The following is a 12,635-nucleotide window of genomic DNA, read 5'->3' on the forward strand; positions in this document are numbered from 1 at the left end:
GAGAGGCCCTCATAGTTGCTATATTTATGGAGGATGATGACGACATGTAGAGAGGAGATGCCGTAGATCCTCACTTTGCATCTATGAGTGTTTGACTCCAGTCTGGCTTATGGCAGTGCTGTGAGAATTCTCCTGTCATGGAGGTGCAGTGGAGGACCTAATAGTCGCTCAATTGCAGGAGGATGATGAAGACATGCAGTGAGGATGCTCCATAGATTTTCACATAGCCTCTGTGAATGGCTGACTACTCTCTGGCTGAGGGCCGCTCGCTTGCGCTCTGTGATCAGGGTCATATTGTGGAGCTACAGCTGTGAAACTTTAAAAGCATCTGATCCTTGTATGACTTCAGCACCTGACTCCTTCAGGAGCACAGAGTCACTGGTCACAGATGCTGAAGAGATGGGGGCCAGACCCACCTTACAGGTGCTGAGAGCACACAGAGAATAGCGGAACTTTGTGATGTCTGCCCATGACATTCTGACAGCAATGACAAGCAACATCGAGGTAAGGCATCACTAATACGTCCAGCAACTATGAAGCTGGACCATCACTTTGGTCTGAAGGCTGCACAAAGCACAGGGAAGAGGCCCTGGACTGAGACTGCTGCTTTTATCTTGTGCAGGAAGGATTAGCATCTGAGTGACACAGATGCTGCTCATCAGACCATGGAGCCATAGGCAGGGAGACATTCTTGGGAGTTTATTTAGAATAATGAATATTCTGTATAAATGATTAACACCCATCCCCGGGCTTCATCTTCTTAACTTTCCTAACCCTGCTGCTACCTCTTGGTGCTCCCCGGACATCCACAGTAGAGGTGCAGGCAGTTTGCTGACTGTTGCGCCCTGTACGTGATGACCTTGACAGGCATCCTCTGGAGGGCTGAGACCTGGAGGGCCCCAGCCTGCTTTTGGGGTCTTGCTGCGTGGCAGTGGCACCTTCTTTAGCCTGTGGAGCTGGAGCTGCTGGGGTCGCAGGAAGAGGCGATTCAGATGCGCCAGAACTCCCAGTCCCAGAAGGAGAAAAGAGTAAATACTGGGAAATAAGAATACTGGTCCGAAATAGTCTTGTTTACCTTAAAATGGAACACCAGTAAAAACTGGGAAATAAGAGTACTGGTCCGAACTGTTATTCCCTTTTGGGGAGTCGTCTGGGTGGATGGGCCCGGGGTGTGCACCTGCAGATCCTCCCCTCTATGGGTGCCCAAGGGTCGTAGGCTGACTCCTTGAGGAGAAGGGGTAGCTGGAATGAGATTGAGCTGCCCGGCACCCCTCTCATGTTCACACTGTTGGAGACCAACCATGGCATCAGCGATGAAGTTCAGCCTGCGCAACAGTGCAGGAGCAATGTCCTGGACCAAGGTCTCCATGGCAGCTGCAATTCGACCAGTGTTGACCTCAGTGCTTTGGCATGCCGGTGCTATCACCACAACCTGAAGGTGGCCGGACTCCTCCACTGTGCCTTGCAATCTGAGGGGTGCAGCAGACATCTCTTCCTGGTGTTCCCGAGCTTGGCTTTGCAGCTCCAGCAACTGAGACATGACCAAATCCAAAGGCTCCTCATCTAACTCGGACTCAGCAAATTTCTGGCCTCCAGCAGTCCCCCAAGTGCCAGACACCTGGGATGTCCCTGCCACCCACCTGCTGTGGATCAGAAAGTGTGATGTGCCCCCCAGATTGAGATCCCGAGGCTACTCTAAAGCTGGGTCCCACTGAGGTGTGTTTCCCTGTGCTGGTGGAGGGTGTGAGTGAGCGCTGTGATGGGTCTTCAGGGAGGTTTTCAGCGGATTCCTCTTCTGAGCTTCCCTTGGGGCTTGATTGAAGGCCCTGGGTCGTGGACTCTTTTGGCAATTTCCCAGATGTGCCTGCGAAAGCAAGGAGAGATAATTAGTGCATGGCAATGGCCTGTGAAACAGGACACATCACTCACAGCATGATTGTCTGATAGATGTTGCATTGCTGGATCCTCACTTGGTAGAGCACCGCTGACCTCACCGTCAGCACAGGAACAGTCCAGATCCTCACCGGCCAGCTGGGTGGCTCTGTTTTCAAAGTCCATGAGGATCTTGATTTCAGGCATTCCTCCGCCAGTCTGTGACCTCTCCGCGTTGTTGTGTGTCAGCTTGTCCTGCGTGAATAGAGATGTGTAATCAGGATGCCTGCCAAGCCAGATGATAGGTATGGCTGGCGTGTGTGAGTTGTGAGTGGTCCTTTGGATGGGATGGGGACAATGAAAGTGTGTGTGAGAGAGTGAATGGTGATATCCCTTGAACTGGCAGTGAGTGAGAGCTCTGTGGATGTGTGATGGGTTTGTGAGTGTGTGAGTTGAGAGTGATGAGAATAATGACTTACCCTGGCAGAAAGGAAGAAATCATTAATCCTCTTGCAGCACTGGATGGCTGTCTTCTTTTGCAGGGTGTTGTCACTGACCACCACTGCCACTGCTTCCAGTGCCAGATTAGAGGCTGCTGCCCATCCTGCGGCCAGAGTGGGGGTAGAGGACATCACGATGAGCCTCCACTGTGTCCAAATGTCTCTCAAGGGACATATCATTGAATTTGGGGACTGCAGTCTCCTTGCCTTTTGGGGCCATGACTTCCATGCAGAGTTGTGGGCTGAATGCACTGAGAGGTGTGAGCGCAGCTGCATTTTAAACACGGGGCCCAGCGTGTTGAAGTGGTGAGGTGATGACGTGGTGGGGAATTGACAGCCTGTCTGCCATGGAAATGGTGTGTTTCCTTGGAATGCATAATTAATGCGGCAGGTTTGAGATGATACAGCGTGAGAAGCCACCTGCTGCCGCACTTAGAGCAAATCTGGGTCAATTCTGCCCAATAGAAAATTCTATCAAGCTCTGATCACTCTTCCCAATAGACTCTTTTACTATAAAATTATTAATTAACCCTTTATCTTTGTACAATATTAGATTTAAAATATTCTTTTCACTGCTTGGTTCCTCAATATATTGATCTAGCAAACTATCTTGAATGCATTCCATGAGCATGTCCTCCAAGCTACTGCAGCAAATTTGGTTTGCTTGGTCTCAATGAGGATTAAAGTTCCTCATTACTGTATTAACCATGTGCCTTTAATTTCCTGACTAATACTTAGTCCTACACTACAACTATTGTTATGTGGTCTATACTACTCCCACTAATGTCTTCTACCCCTTGTTGTTTTGCAGTTCCACCCACACTGATTCTATATTTAATTTTAGGAACTTAGACCTTTCCTCTTTATTTTCTGTATCACATCCTTCGTTATTAGGATTAAGACCAACACCCGCACCCCATCCCCCACAACCCCCGCCACCTTGCAACCAAACCATCTCCTTCTACAGTTTGTCTTTCTCTTCTGGAAGTCAAACAACCTTGGTCAATCTGTAAACATGCTTCTGTAATGGCTATTAAATAATGCACATTTGTTTCTATCTCTGTCATTAATTCACTTATTTTATTTTGAATGGCTCACATATTCAGATGAGATGGTGCCTTTAGTGTTAACAGTTTCTGTTTTGTCCTGATGCACTATTACCTTTGTTAAGTTCTCTGTCCTTTCTTGACTGACTCTGTATATTTTTTACCCAAATCGCTAATCAGCTTTAGAGCCTTGACATTTCTCTAATTGCTTTTGAATTTATGCTTTCCTGAACCCAACCATCCCTCCTCCCTTAATCAAATGCAAGTTTAACACAAAGAAGACAAAAGAACATTCCTTTGAGATGCATCAGCAGGAAATACATATTAGAGTTGGAGTGAATGCGGTTGAACAGGTGGAAAGATTTGTTTGTATGTCTCGGTGAGTTAATGTGTGTTGTGATGAAGATTCCAAAAGAAGAATCAGATTTCCTTTTGTCATTTTTTCATTGAGATAGGTAGAATAAGAAGGTGATAAATTTAACTTACCCATATTTACATGGCGTTCCATAATACCGCTATGTAGCACTCTAATTTAAACTTCAGTCTTAAGTGGCAATACTAACCTGTAACTCTGTCATATCACAAATCATTCAAATTATATTCTTAAAAAGAAAATGTGTTTTTTTTTGCTCAGTGACTAAAACTCATTGGCCACAAAATTCGGCTCCATAACACCTGGTTTTTCAGTGCTACATGTCTCACTTTGCCTCCAATATGGCATTCATGACACATATGCACAATCCTACTGCGAGCCACACCAGGTGGTATTTTGGTGACAATGTTAGCACATGTGTCTGCAGGTATTCAGAGTAGGCAGGTTGTGATGTCAATCAGTGTGTAACTTTGATTTGACACCTACGCAGTCATTTTGGAGCCCAAGGCTCCAGCTAATGGTGTCTCTTAAACACGCACAATTGAACACGCTTTCAAAACAGCAAAGATCCCTACCAGTGCTAATTAGAGAGCTAACCAACTCCTTTCAGATTACTTGCTGACTGATTTCTAGGACAGTTGCTGTGACTACAGGCTGGAGTATACATTGAGAGTAGGCTCCCCACAACCCTGTGTAAATGTCAAGGGCATGTCCTTCACTTCACTGGCTCTCCCCACTTATTTTTTTTATCTGATCTAGCAAATTATTTTGAATACATTCCATGAGCGTGTCCTCCAAACTACTGCAGCAAATTTGGTCTGCTTGGTCTAAATGAGGATTAAAGATCCCCCTTACTGTATTAGCCAAGATAAAAGCAAAAAACTGCAGATGCTGGAAATCCAAAAGAAAAACAAAAATAAAAATACATGGGAAAAACCCAGCAGGTCTGGCAGCATCTGCAGAGAGGAACACAGTTAACGTTTCAAGTCCATATGACTCTTCAACAGAACTAAGTGAAAATAGAAAAGAGGTGAAATATAAGCTGGTTTAAGTGGGGGGTGGTGGGGGGGGTGGTGCGGTGGGACAGGTAGAGCTGGATAGAGGGCCAGTGATAGGTGGAGATTGCCAAAAGATGTTACAGAAAAAAGGACAAAGAAGTGTTGAAGGTGATGATATTATCTAAGGAATGTGCTAATTAAGGGTAGAAAGCAGGAAAAGCAAGGTACAGATAGCCCTACTGGGGGTGGGTTGGGGTGAAGGGAAGAGGTCGAAATATTCTAAAAGGTAGAGATAAAATAATGGATGGAAATACATTTAAAAATAATGGAAATAAGTGGGAAAAGAAAAATCTATATAAATTATTGAAAAAAAAGGGGGGGATCGGAAAGGGGGTGGGGAATAGAGAAGAGAGTTCATGATCTAAAATTGTTGAACTCAATATTCAGTCCGGAAGGCTGTAAGGTGCCTAGTCGGAAGATGAGGTACTGTTCCTCCAGTTTGCGTTGAGCTTCACTGGAACAACGCAGCAGGCCAAGGACGGACATGTGGGCATGAGAGCAGGGTGCAGTGTTGAAATGGCAAGCGACAGGGAGGTCTGGGTCATGCTTGTGGACAGACACACTGTATTAATCATGTCACATGTGCCTTTAATTTCCTGACTAATACTTAGCCCTACACTACAACTGTTGTTATGTAGTCTATACTACTCCCACCAATGTCTTCTACCTCTTGTTGTTTCGCAGCTCCACCCACACTGATTCTATATTTTTCATCTGATGGGTCTTTAATTATTATGAGGTAAGACTTCCATGCCTCTCCAAGAGGAAGCCCTGCCTTATAAAGCTGCCAGCTAATTGGGAGCTCTGCAGTTCTGGCAGCACCATCTGGAGCAGTCGTGTTGCTGGTATTGTACCAACGACACTGAGATGACAATCAGAGATGGACAGGGCCTGCAGTAAGTCCAGGATTTTCTGGAACTGGGCTGGCAGGTCCCAGAGAAGGGGTGCATGAGACATGTTTGATCTTGGAGAGGGCAGGGGTGGGGAGGGAAAACTGTTAAGGTGGGACTGCCTCTGTTTGGCACCGGGGACCCGGAAAGGAGGCATGTCACCCATCAACCCCGAAAGAGGGTATAAAGTAAGAGACTTTGGGCTAGCTCAGGAGGTGATGGAAAATAACTCTGAAGGAAAACTCTTATTAAACACTCCAGTGAGTTCAAGAAGTTGAGAAGACTTGGGCACCAAGAAAAGAAGTAGAAAAAGAAGAAAAAGCTGTTTGTGTATGCCAGCTCAATCTGGACTGGTACTCGCTACTTGTCACAGTCGTATGTTTTTGCTGTACAACTAGTGTGTTATATTCCATTTTAAAATCTAATTAAATTTAACATTCCACTTTTTTGGTTGATCAGACAGAAATAACTCAAGTATCTTTCAAAGATTAAAAATTAGTACACATGGAAGAGTTTGGTGCTTTCCAGAGTTTAAAGTTGTTCTCAGATATGGGTGCACCATAGAGTCACAGAGGTCTGCAGCACAGTAAAAGGCCCTTCGGCCCATCGAGTCTGCACTGGTCAAACAAGTACCTAATTATTCTAATCCCATTTTCTAGCACTAGGCCCATAGCCTTGCATGCCATGGCATCGCAAGTGTACATCCAAATATTTCTTAAATGTTACAAGAATTTCTGCCTCTACCACCCTTTCAGGCAGTGAGTTCCAGATTCCCACCACCCTCTGGGTGAAAAAAATCTTCCTCACATCCGCTCTAAACGCCCTGCCCCTTACCTTAAATCTATGCCCCATGGTTATTGATCCCTGCACCAAGGGGAAAAGTTCCTTCTTGTCTACCCTATCTATGCCTCATAATTTTATACACCTCAATTTCCTCTGCTCCAAGGAAAATAACCCCAGTCTATCCAATCTATCCTCATAGCTAAAACTATCCAGCCCAGGCAACATCCTGGTAAATCTTCTCTGCACTCTCTCTAGAGCAATCACATCCTTCCTATAATGCAGATTCCAGAGCTGCAAGCAATACTCTAACTGTGGCCTAACCAGCATTTTATACAGTTCCGGCATAATTTCCCTGCTCTTATATTCTATGCCTCAGCTAACAAAAGCAAGTATCCCATATGCCTTCTTAACCACCTTATCTACCTATCCCGCTATCTTAAGGGACCAGTGGACATGCACATCAAGGTCCCTCTGATCCTCGTTACTTCCAGGGCCCTAACATTTATCATGTATTCCCCTGACTTGTTTGTCCTGCCCCAGTGCATCACCTCACACTTAGCTGGATTAAATTCCATTTGCCACAGATCAGCCCATCTGACCAGCCCATCTATATCCTCCTGTAATCTAAGGCTATCCTCCTCACTATTTACCGCCACACCATTTTCGTGTCATCTGCAAACTTATTGATCAACCCTCCTACATTCAAGTCTAAATCATTTACGTATAGTACAGACAACAAGGGACCCAACACTGTGCATCTCCCCCTGCTGAGCCTCCCCTCAGGATCCCATCTCCCTGCCAAGTTAGTTTAAACCCTCCCCAACAGCACAAGTAAACCTCCCGGCAAGGATGTTGGTCCCATTCTGGTTCTTTTGCAACTCGTCCACCTTGTGCAGGTCCTGCTGCCCCCAAAAACGGTCCCAATGTCCCAGAAATCTAAACCCCTCTCTCCTGCTCTATCTCTCCAGCCACTCATTCATCTGGACTAACCTATTTCTAAACTCACTAGTGCATGGCATCAGAAGTAATCCAGAGATTATTACCTTTGAGGCCCTGTTTCTTAATCTGCTTCCTAGCTCCCTAAATTCTGCTTGCAGGACCTCATCCCTCTTTCTACCTAAAAACTCCTTTGGCCCACCATCTGATATGGAAAATGAACAAAGACAACACAGAGCAGGCTGCTGCAAGAGGGCGGACAGAGAGAAGGGCTATCATCAGGAGGTCATATCCAGTCAGGGTATTCAGGAAGAAATTTTCCTACCTCAGAGTGGGTGTCAGATGGTGCTGCTTCACTAAGGGTATCCTCACTGATATCTGCCAGCTACTCTAGTTGCAACTGCGTTGGTGCACCAGATGACACATACATTGTTTGTCAAGCAGAACTAACATATAAACACATGAATTTGGAACAGGAGTGGGCCATTTGGCCACTCAGGCCTGCCCTGCCAATTGATAAGATCATGGCTGATTTGATTGTAGCCTCTACTTTCCTGTCCAGCTCCTATACCCATTGACTGCCTTGTCTGTCAAGAAGCTATCTAACTCAGCATTAAAAATATTCAATGACTCCTTCTGTATTGCCCTCTGGGAAAAGAATTTCAAATAATAATGACCTACTGAGAGAAAAAAAAACCTCATCTCCATCTTAAATGGGAGGCCCCTTATTTTTAAACTATATCCCCTAGTTCTAGTCTCTCCTGCAAAAGGAAACATACTTTCAGCATCCACCCTGTAATGTTCCCTCAAGGTCTTATATGTTTCAATAAGATGAGCTGTCATTGTTCTAAACTCCAATGGATACAGGCTCAACCTGTCCAGCCTTTCCTCATAAAATAACCAGCTTCATCCCGGGAATTAGTCAAATGAACCTTCTCTGAATTGTTTCCAATGCAATTATATCCTTCCTTAAATAAGGAGACCAGAACTGTGCGTAATACTGCAGATGTGGTCTCACCGACACCCTATACAACTGTAGCAAAACTTTGAAGAAGAGTCTTATTGGACTTGAACATTAACTCTGTTTCCCTATCCACAGAGCTACTAGATATGCTGAGTTTTTACAGCACTTTGTTTTATTTCAGATCTCCAGCATCCACAGCATTTTGTTTTTATCAAAGCAAAAATTCCTACTTTCATATTTCATTCTCCTTGCAATGAATAACATCCCATTTGCCTTCCTAATCACTTGCCGTACTTGCATACTAACAATTTCTGATTCACACACCTGGACACCTAGATCCCTCTGCAATCTCCTTCCATTTAAATAATATGCTGCATTTCTATTCTTCCTGCCAAAGTGGACAAGTTCACATTTTCCCACATTATACTCCTTCTGCCAGCATTTTGCCCACTCACTTAACCTATCTATATCTCTTTGCAGACTCCTTCTGCCCTCTTGACAACTTACTTTCCTATCTATTTTTGTGTCATCAGCAAATTTAGCAACCACACATTTGGTCCCTTCACCCAGGTCTTTGATATAGACCATAAATAGCATTAATCCCTGTGGGACTCCACGGATTACATCTTGCCAACCTGAACATGACCCATTTTAAAAGGTACCTGGATCTGCACCTGAAGTGCTGTAACCTGCAAGGCTATGAGTCAGGTGCTGTAATTTGGGATTAGAATGGGGGGATGGTTTTTTTTAGGCTGGTACAGACATGATGGGCTGAATGGCCTCTTTCTGTGCTGTAACTTTTCTATGGTTTCTATGGTTTCCATCCCTATTTTCTTTTTCCTGTTAGCTAATCAATGCTCAATCTATGCTAATATGTCATCCCATATTCCAGGAACTCTTATTTTGTGTAGTAACCTTTGAAATGGTACCTTGTCAAATGCCTTCTGGAAATCCAAGTACAACACATCTACAGGTTCCCCTTTATCTATGTTGTTTATTACTTCCTCAAAGCATTCTAATAAATTAGTCAAACACAATTTCACAAAATCATGTTGACCCTGTCTGATTGTATTAAGATTTTTAAGTGCCTGCTATAACCTCGTTAAAAATAGCATTTTCCCTATGACTGACATTAGGCTAACTGGCCTGTAGTTTCCTACTTTTTGTGCCTCTTGAAAAGAGGAGTTACTTTTGTTATTTTCCAATCTGATTGGAACTTACCAGAATCGAGGGAATTTTGTAAAATTAAAACCAATGTATCTACTATCTCAGCAGCCATTTCTTTTAAGACCCAAGGATAAAGTCCTTCAAGACTTGGGAACTTGTCAGCCTTTAGTTAGAATAATTTTCTCAGTTTCCTTCCCCTGGTGATTGTAATTGTTCTAAGTTCCTCCCTCCCTTTCACGTCTCTTTTAAAGAATTATTTTATATCTTTCCCTATGCAAAGGAACCAGCAGCACAAAACCGTGCTATAGGTTTTCTGTATGCCAGGGATTACAGTTGCACATGTTTAACCATCCGGGCCCTACCAATAAACTACTGTCTTCAGCAATGATATGGGGTCCTATTCTACTTACTTGCAGGTGGTCCATTATCAGGTGTATCAAATAATGCAAATGACTGCCTTTAATTACACAATCCACTCTGTCTGCACTGGTTGAAAGAGGAAAATTTGATGGATGGTTGCTAGATGATCAAAAGTGCACATTTAAAACCTCCTCCAAGACCCATTAAGACATCTATGGACAGTTGAATGGTGATGTGGTGAGTCATATGCAGATGCTGGGATCACCATGCTATATTATCAGCAGTTTGAAACAAAAGTGTAAATTTACTGACAGATCCAGAATTGTTTCTTACTGTACATTGTCAATGTCTTAAAGGTCATTATAGTGTTTTGCACTATTTCACACCTCTGTGCAACTGTGAAGGCAGTGAATCTCTATGTAATAGTTATTTCCAAAAGATCTCCTGACACTTTGAAATCAGACATGGCAGCTTGTTGTAAATTAGGGCCCAAAACCTTTGTAGCAACACAAATGTTCACAAAAGATAGATCTCTTTAGTTGTCAGTGACAAGTTCCATAACGCAGCAGCAGTACCTCTCATGAATGCTTAGATTGCTGATGTAAACTTGGATTTCAATCTCCAGCAGGGTGTGGTGTCTATCTTTAGCAGGTTGAGTAATCCAACAGAGAGAATTATTATGGTCTCGTGGGCTGCCCTCTGTTCTGCTACAGATCAGGAAACTAAGGCAGTATATAATTCAGAGAGAGCACAAATGAAGTTATGTCTCTCACTAAGCTACAGTTATCCCCTTCACATATCATACTCAAATGACAGGAAACACCGAAGGGCCATTCTAGCAGCAGATGTGGTAGCACAACTAGTAAGGCCTAGCAGAAAATTAATTCCAATTGATCCTCAGTAGTTATACAACTTACTCCTACCATTAGCAGACACTGAGAAGAAGCATGGTTAAGAGTGAGATGCATAAAACATACACTGTTGCTATTGGAATGCACAGGACAAGAAGCATTAGGCACCTTCACAGATTACTTACTAGACATAAAACTTGGTTGCATTTCATTCTAACTATATCAGGAAAGTTTCTTAGGATGACCTAAAATAAGATCAAAGGGAGGGAATGCTTGGTCATTCACTTGGTGTGGAGGTGACTGTTGGTTTGGATTCAATTGTCCATGACATAGTATAAATGTTTTTAGATTAAGTGAATGTAACACCTAGATAAATGTACTGTCAATGAGGCCATGGTATATAATGATTTCTGCCTGCAGAAGTGGCTCACCAGAAATTTCTCCTGAGTTCTTGTCTGTATCTTATTCTGCATTTGTCTGTTGATGGCCTTTGCCTCCGACTGCCACACGCTTATTCTTGTTTTGTTACCTGTGGCGACAGTGAGGTCGGTGGCGAACCCCCTTGTGAGGATCCTGCACCACTTCATCCCTCTCTCAATGCAAATGTGAGTGCTCTCTCTCCAGTTTGTGACTCTGCTGCCATGCACTAATTATCTTTACTTTGGTTCACAGGGAGCTCTGCAAGTGATTGAAACCCTCAGCCAGCTAGTCCCTCAGCTTCATCCAGATTCTCACTTCCAGCCAAAGGGAGGCCTCGTTCATGGAAGAGCTGGAAATAAGCAGCCTGGAAAACCTGTCACAGTGTTTACCCACACCCTGCACCAGCACAGAGACACACATCTCGGTGGAACCTAGATCTAGAACAGGCTGAAGTTCACAATCCGGTGGTCATCGCATGGACATACGCCCACAGCAGGAGGAGGCAAGTTCAGCCGACTCCCTGGCACTCAGAGGACTGCTGGGGAAGACGAATCTGTGAGTCAGATAACGAACCTCTGGATTTGGCCTTCCAACTCATCCTGGAGTGTCAGCAGAAGGCAGGAGAACATCACACAGAGCTGTTGGAAGCTCTCAACAGAGTGGCACGCAAGTTGAAGGAGTGTGTACAACTACTCTCTGATGAAGTGGTGCCCACATATGTTGGGAAGGGGGGAATGAAGGTATCAAGGGGGGGTGGTTGAGGGGGAGGGACTACAGGGGGAGGGGGGTAATGGGAGGAGAAGACAGCAACTGGGGAGGAAGGTATAAGGGGAGTGGAAGGTGTAAGGGAAGGAGTTCGGAGGGGGGAGGGAGTGCAGAGAGGAGCGGGGATCCAGAGGGAGGAAGAAGTGATGAAAGGGGAGGGAATCCACAGGAGGAAGGAGTCCAGGGAGAGAAAGGAGTGCGGAGAGGGGAGGGAATGTGGAGAGGGGCAGGGGTCCAGGGGGAGGAGGGAGTGCAGAGAGGGGAGGGAGCAAGGGTAGATAAAGAAGCAAGGATGGAGGAAGAAGTCAAGATGGGGGAAGGAGTAAGGCTGAAGGAAGAAGTAAGGCTGGAGGAAGAAGAAAGGCTGGGGGAAAGAGACAGGAGTGGGGAAGGACTAAGGATGGCAGAAGAAGTATGAGTGGAGAAAGGAGTCAGGAAATGGAAAGGGCTAAGGGGGCAGTCTGGGAAGTGGGAAGTTCCAAGAGGGGAAGGAGTTCGGAAGGGGGTAAAATCTGGGTGAACATGCAAGGGAGGTCTCTGTTGAGTCCATGAGTGCCGCATGGGGAGCGAACTGAGGGTGCGCATGATACAGGGAATGGTGAGAAAGATCGAGGGCAGAGTGAGGCGGTAGGATGGGAGGGACGGCGAGG

The sequence above is a fragment of the Carcharodon carcharias genome, chromosome 4 (assembly GCF_017639515.1).
Source record: "Carcharodon carcharias isolate sCarCar2 chromosome 4, sCarCar2.pri, whole genome shotgun sequence".
NCBI lineage: Eukaryota > Metazoa > Chordata > Chondrichthyes > Lamniformes > Lamnidae > Carcharodon > Carcharodon carcharias.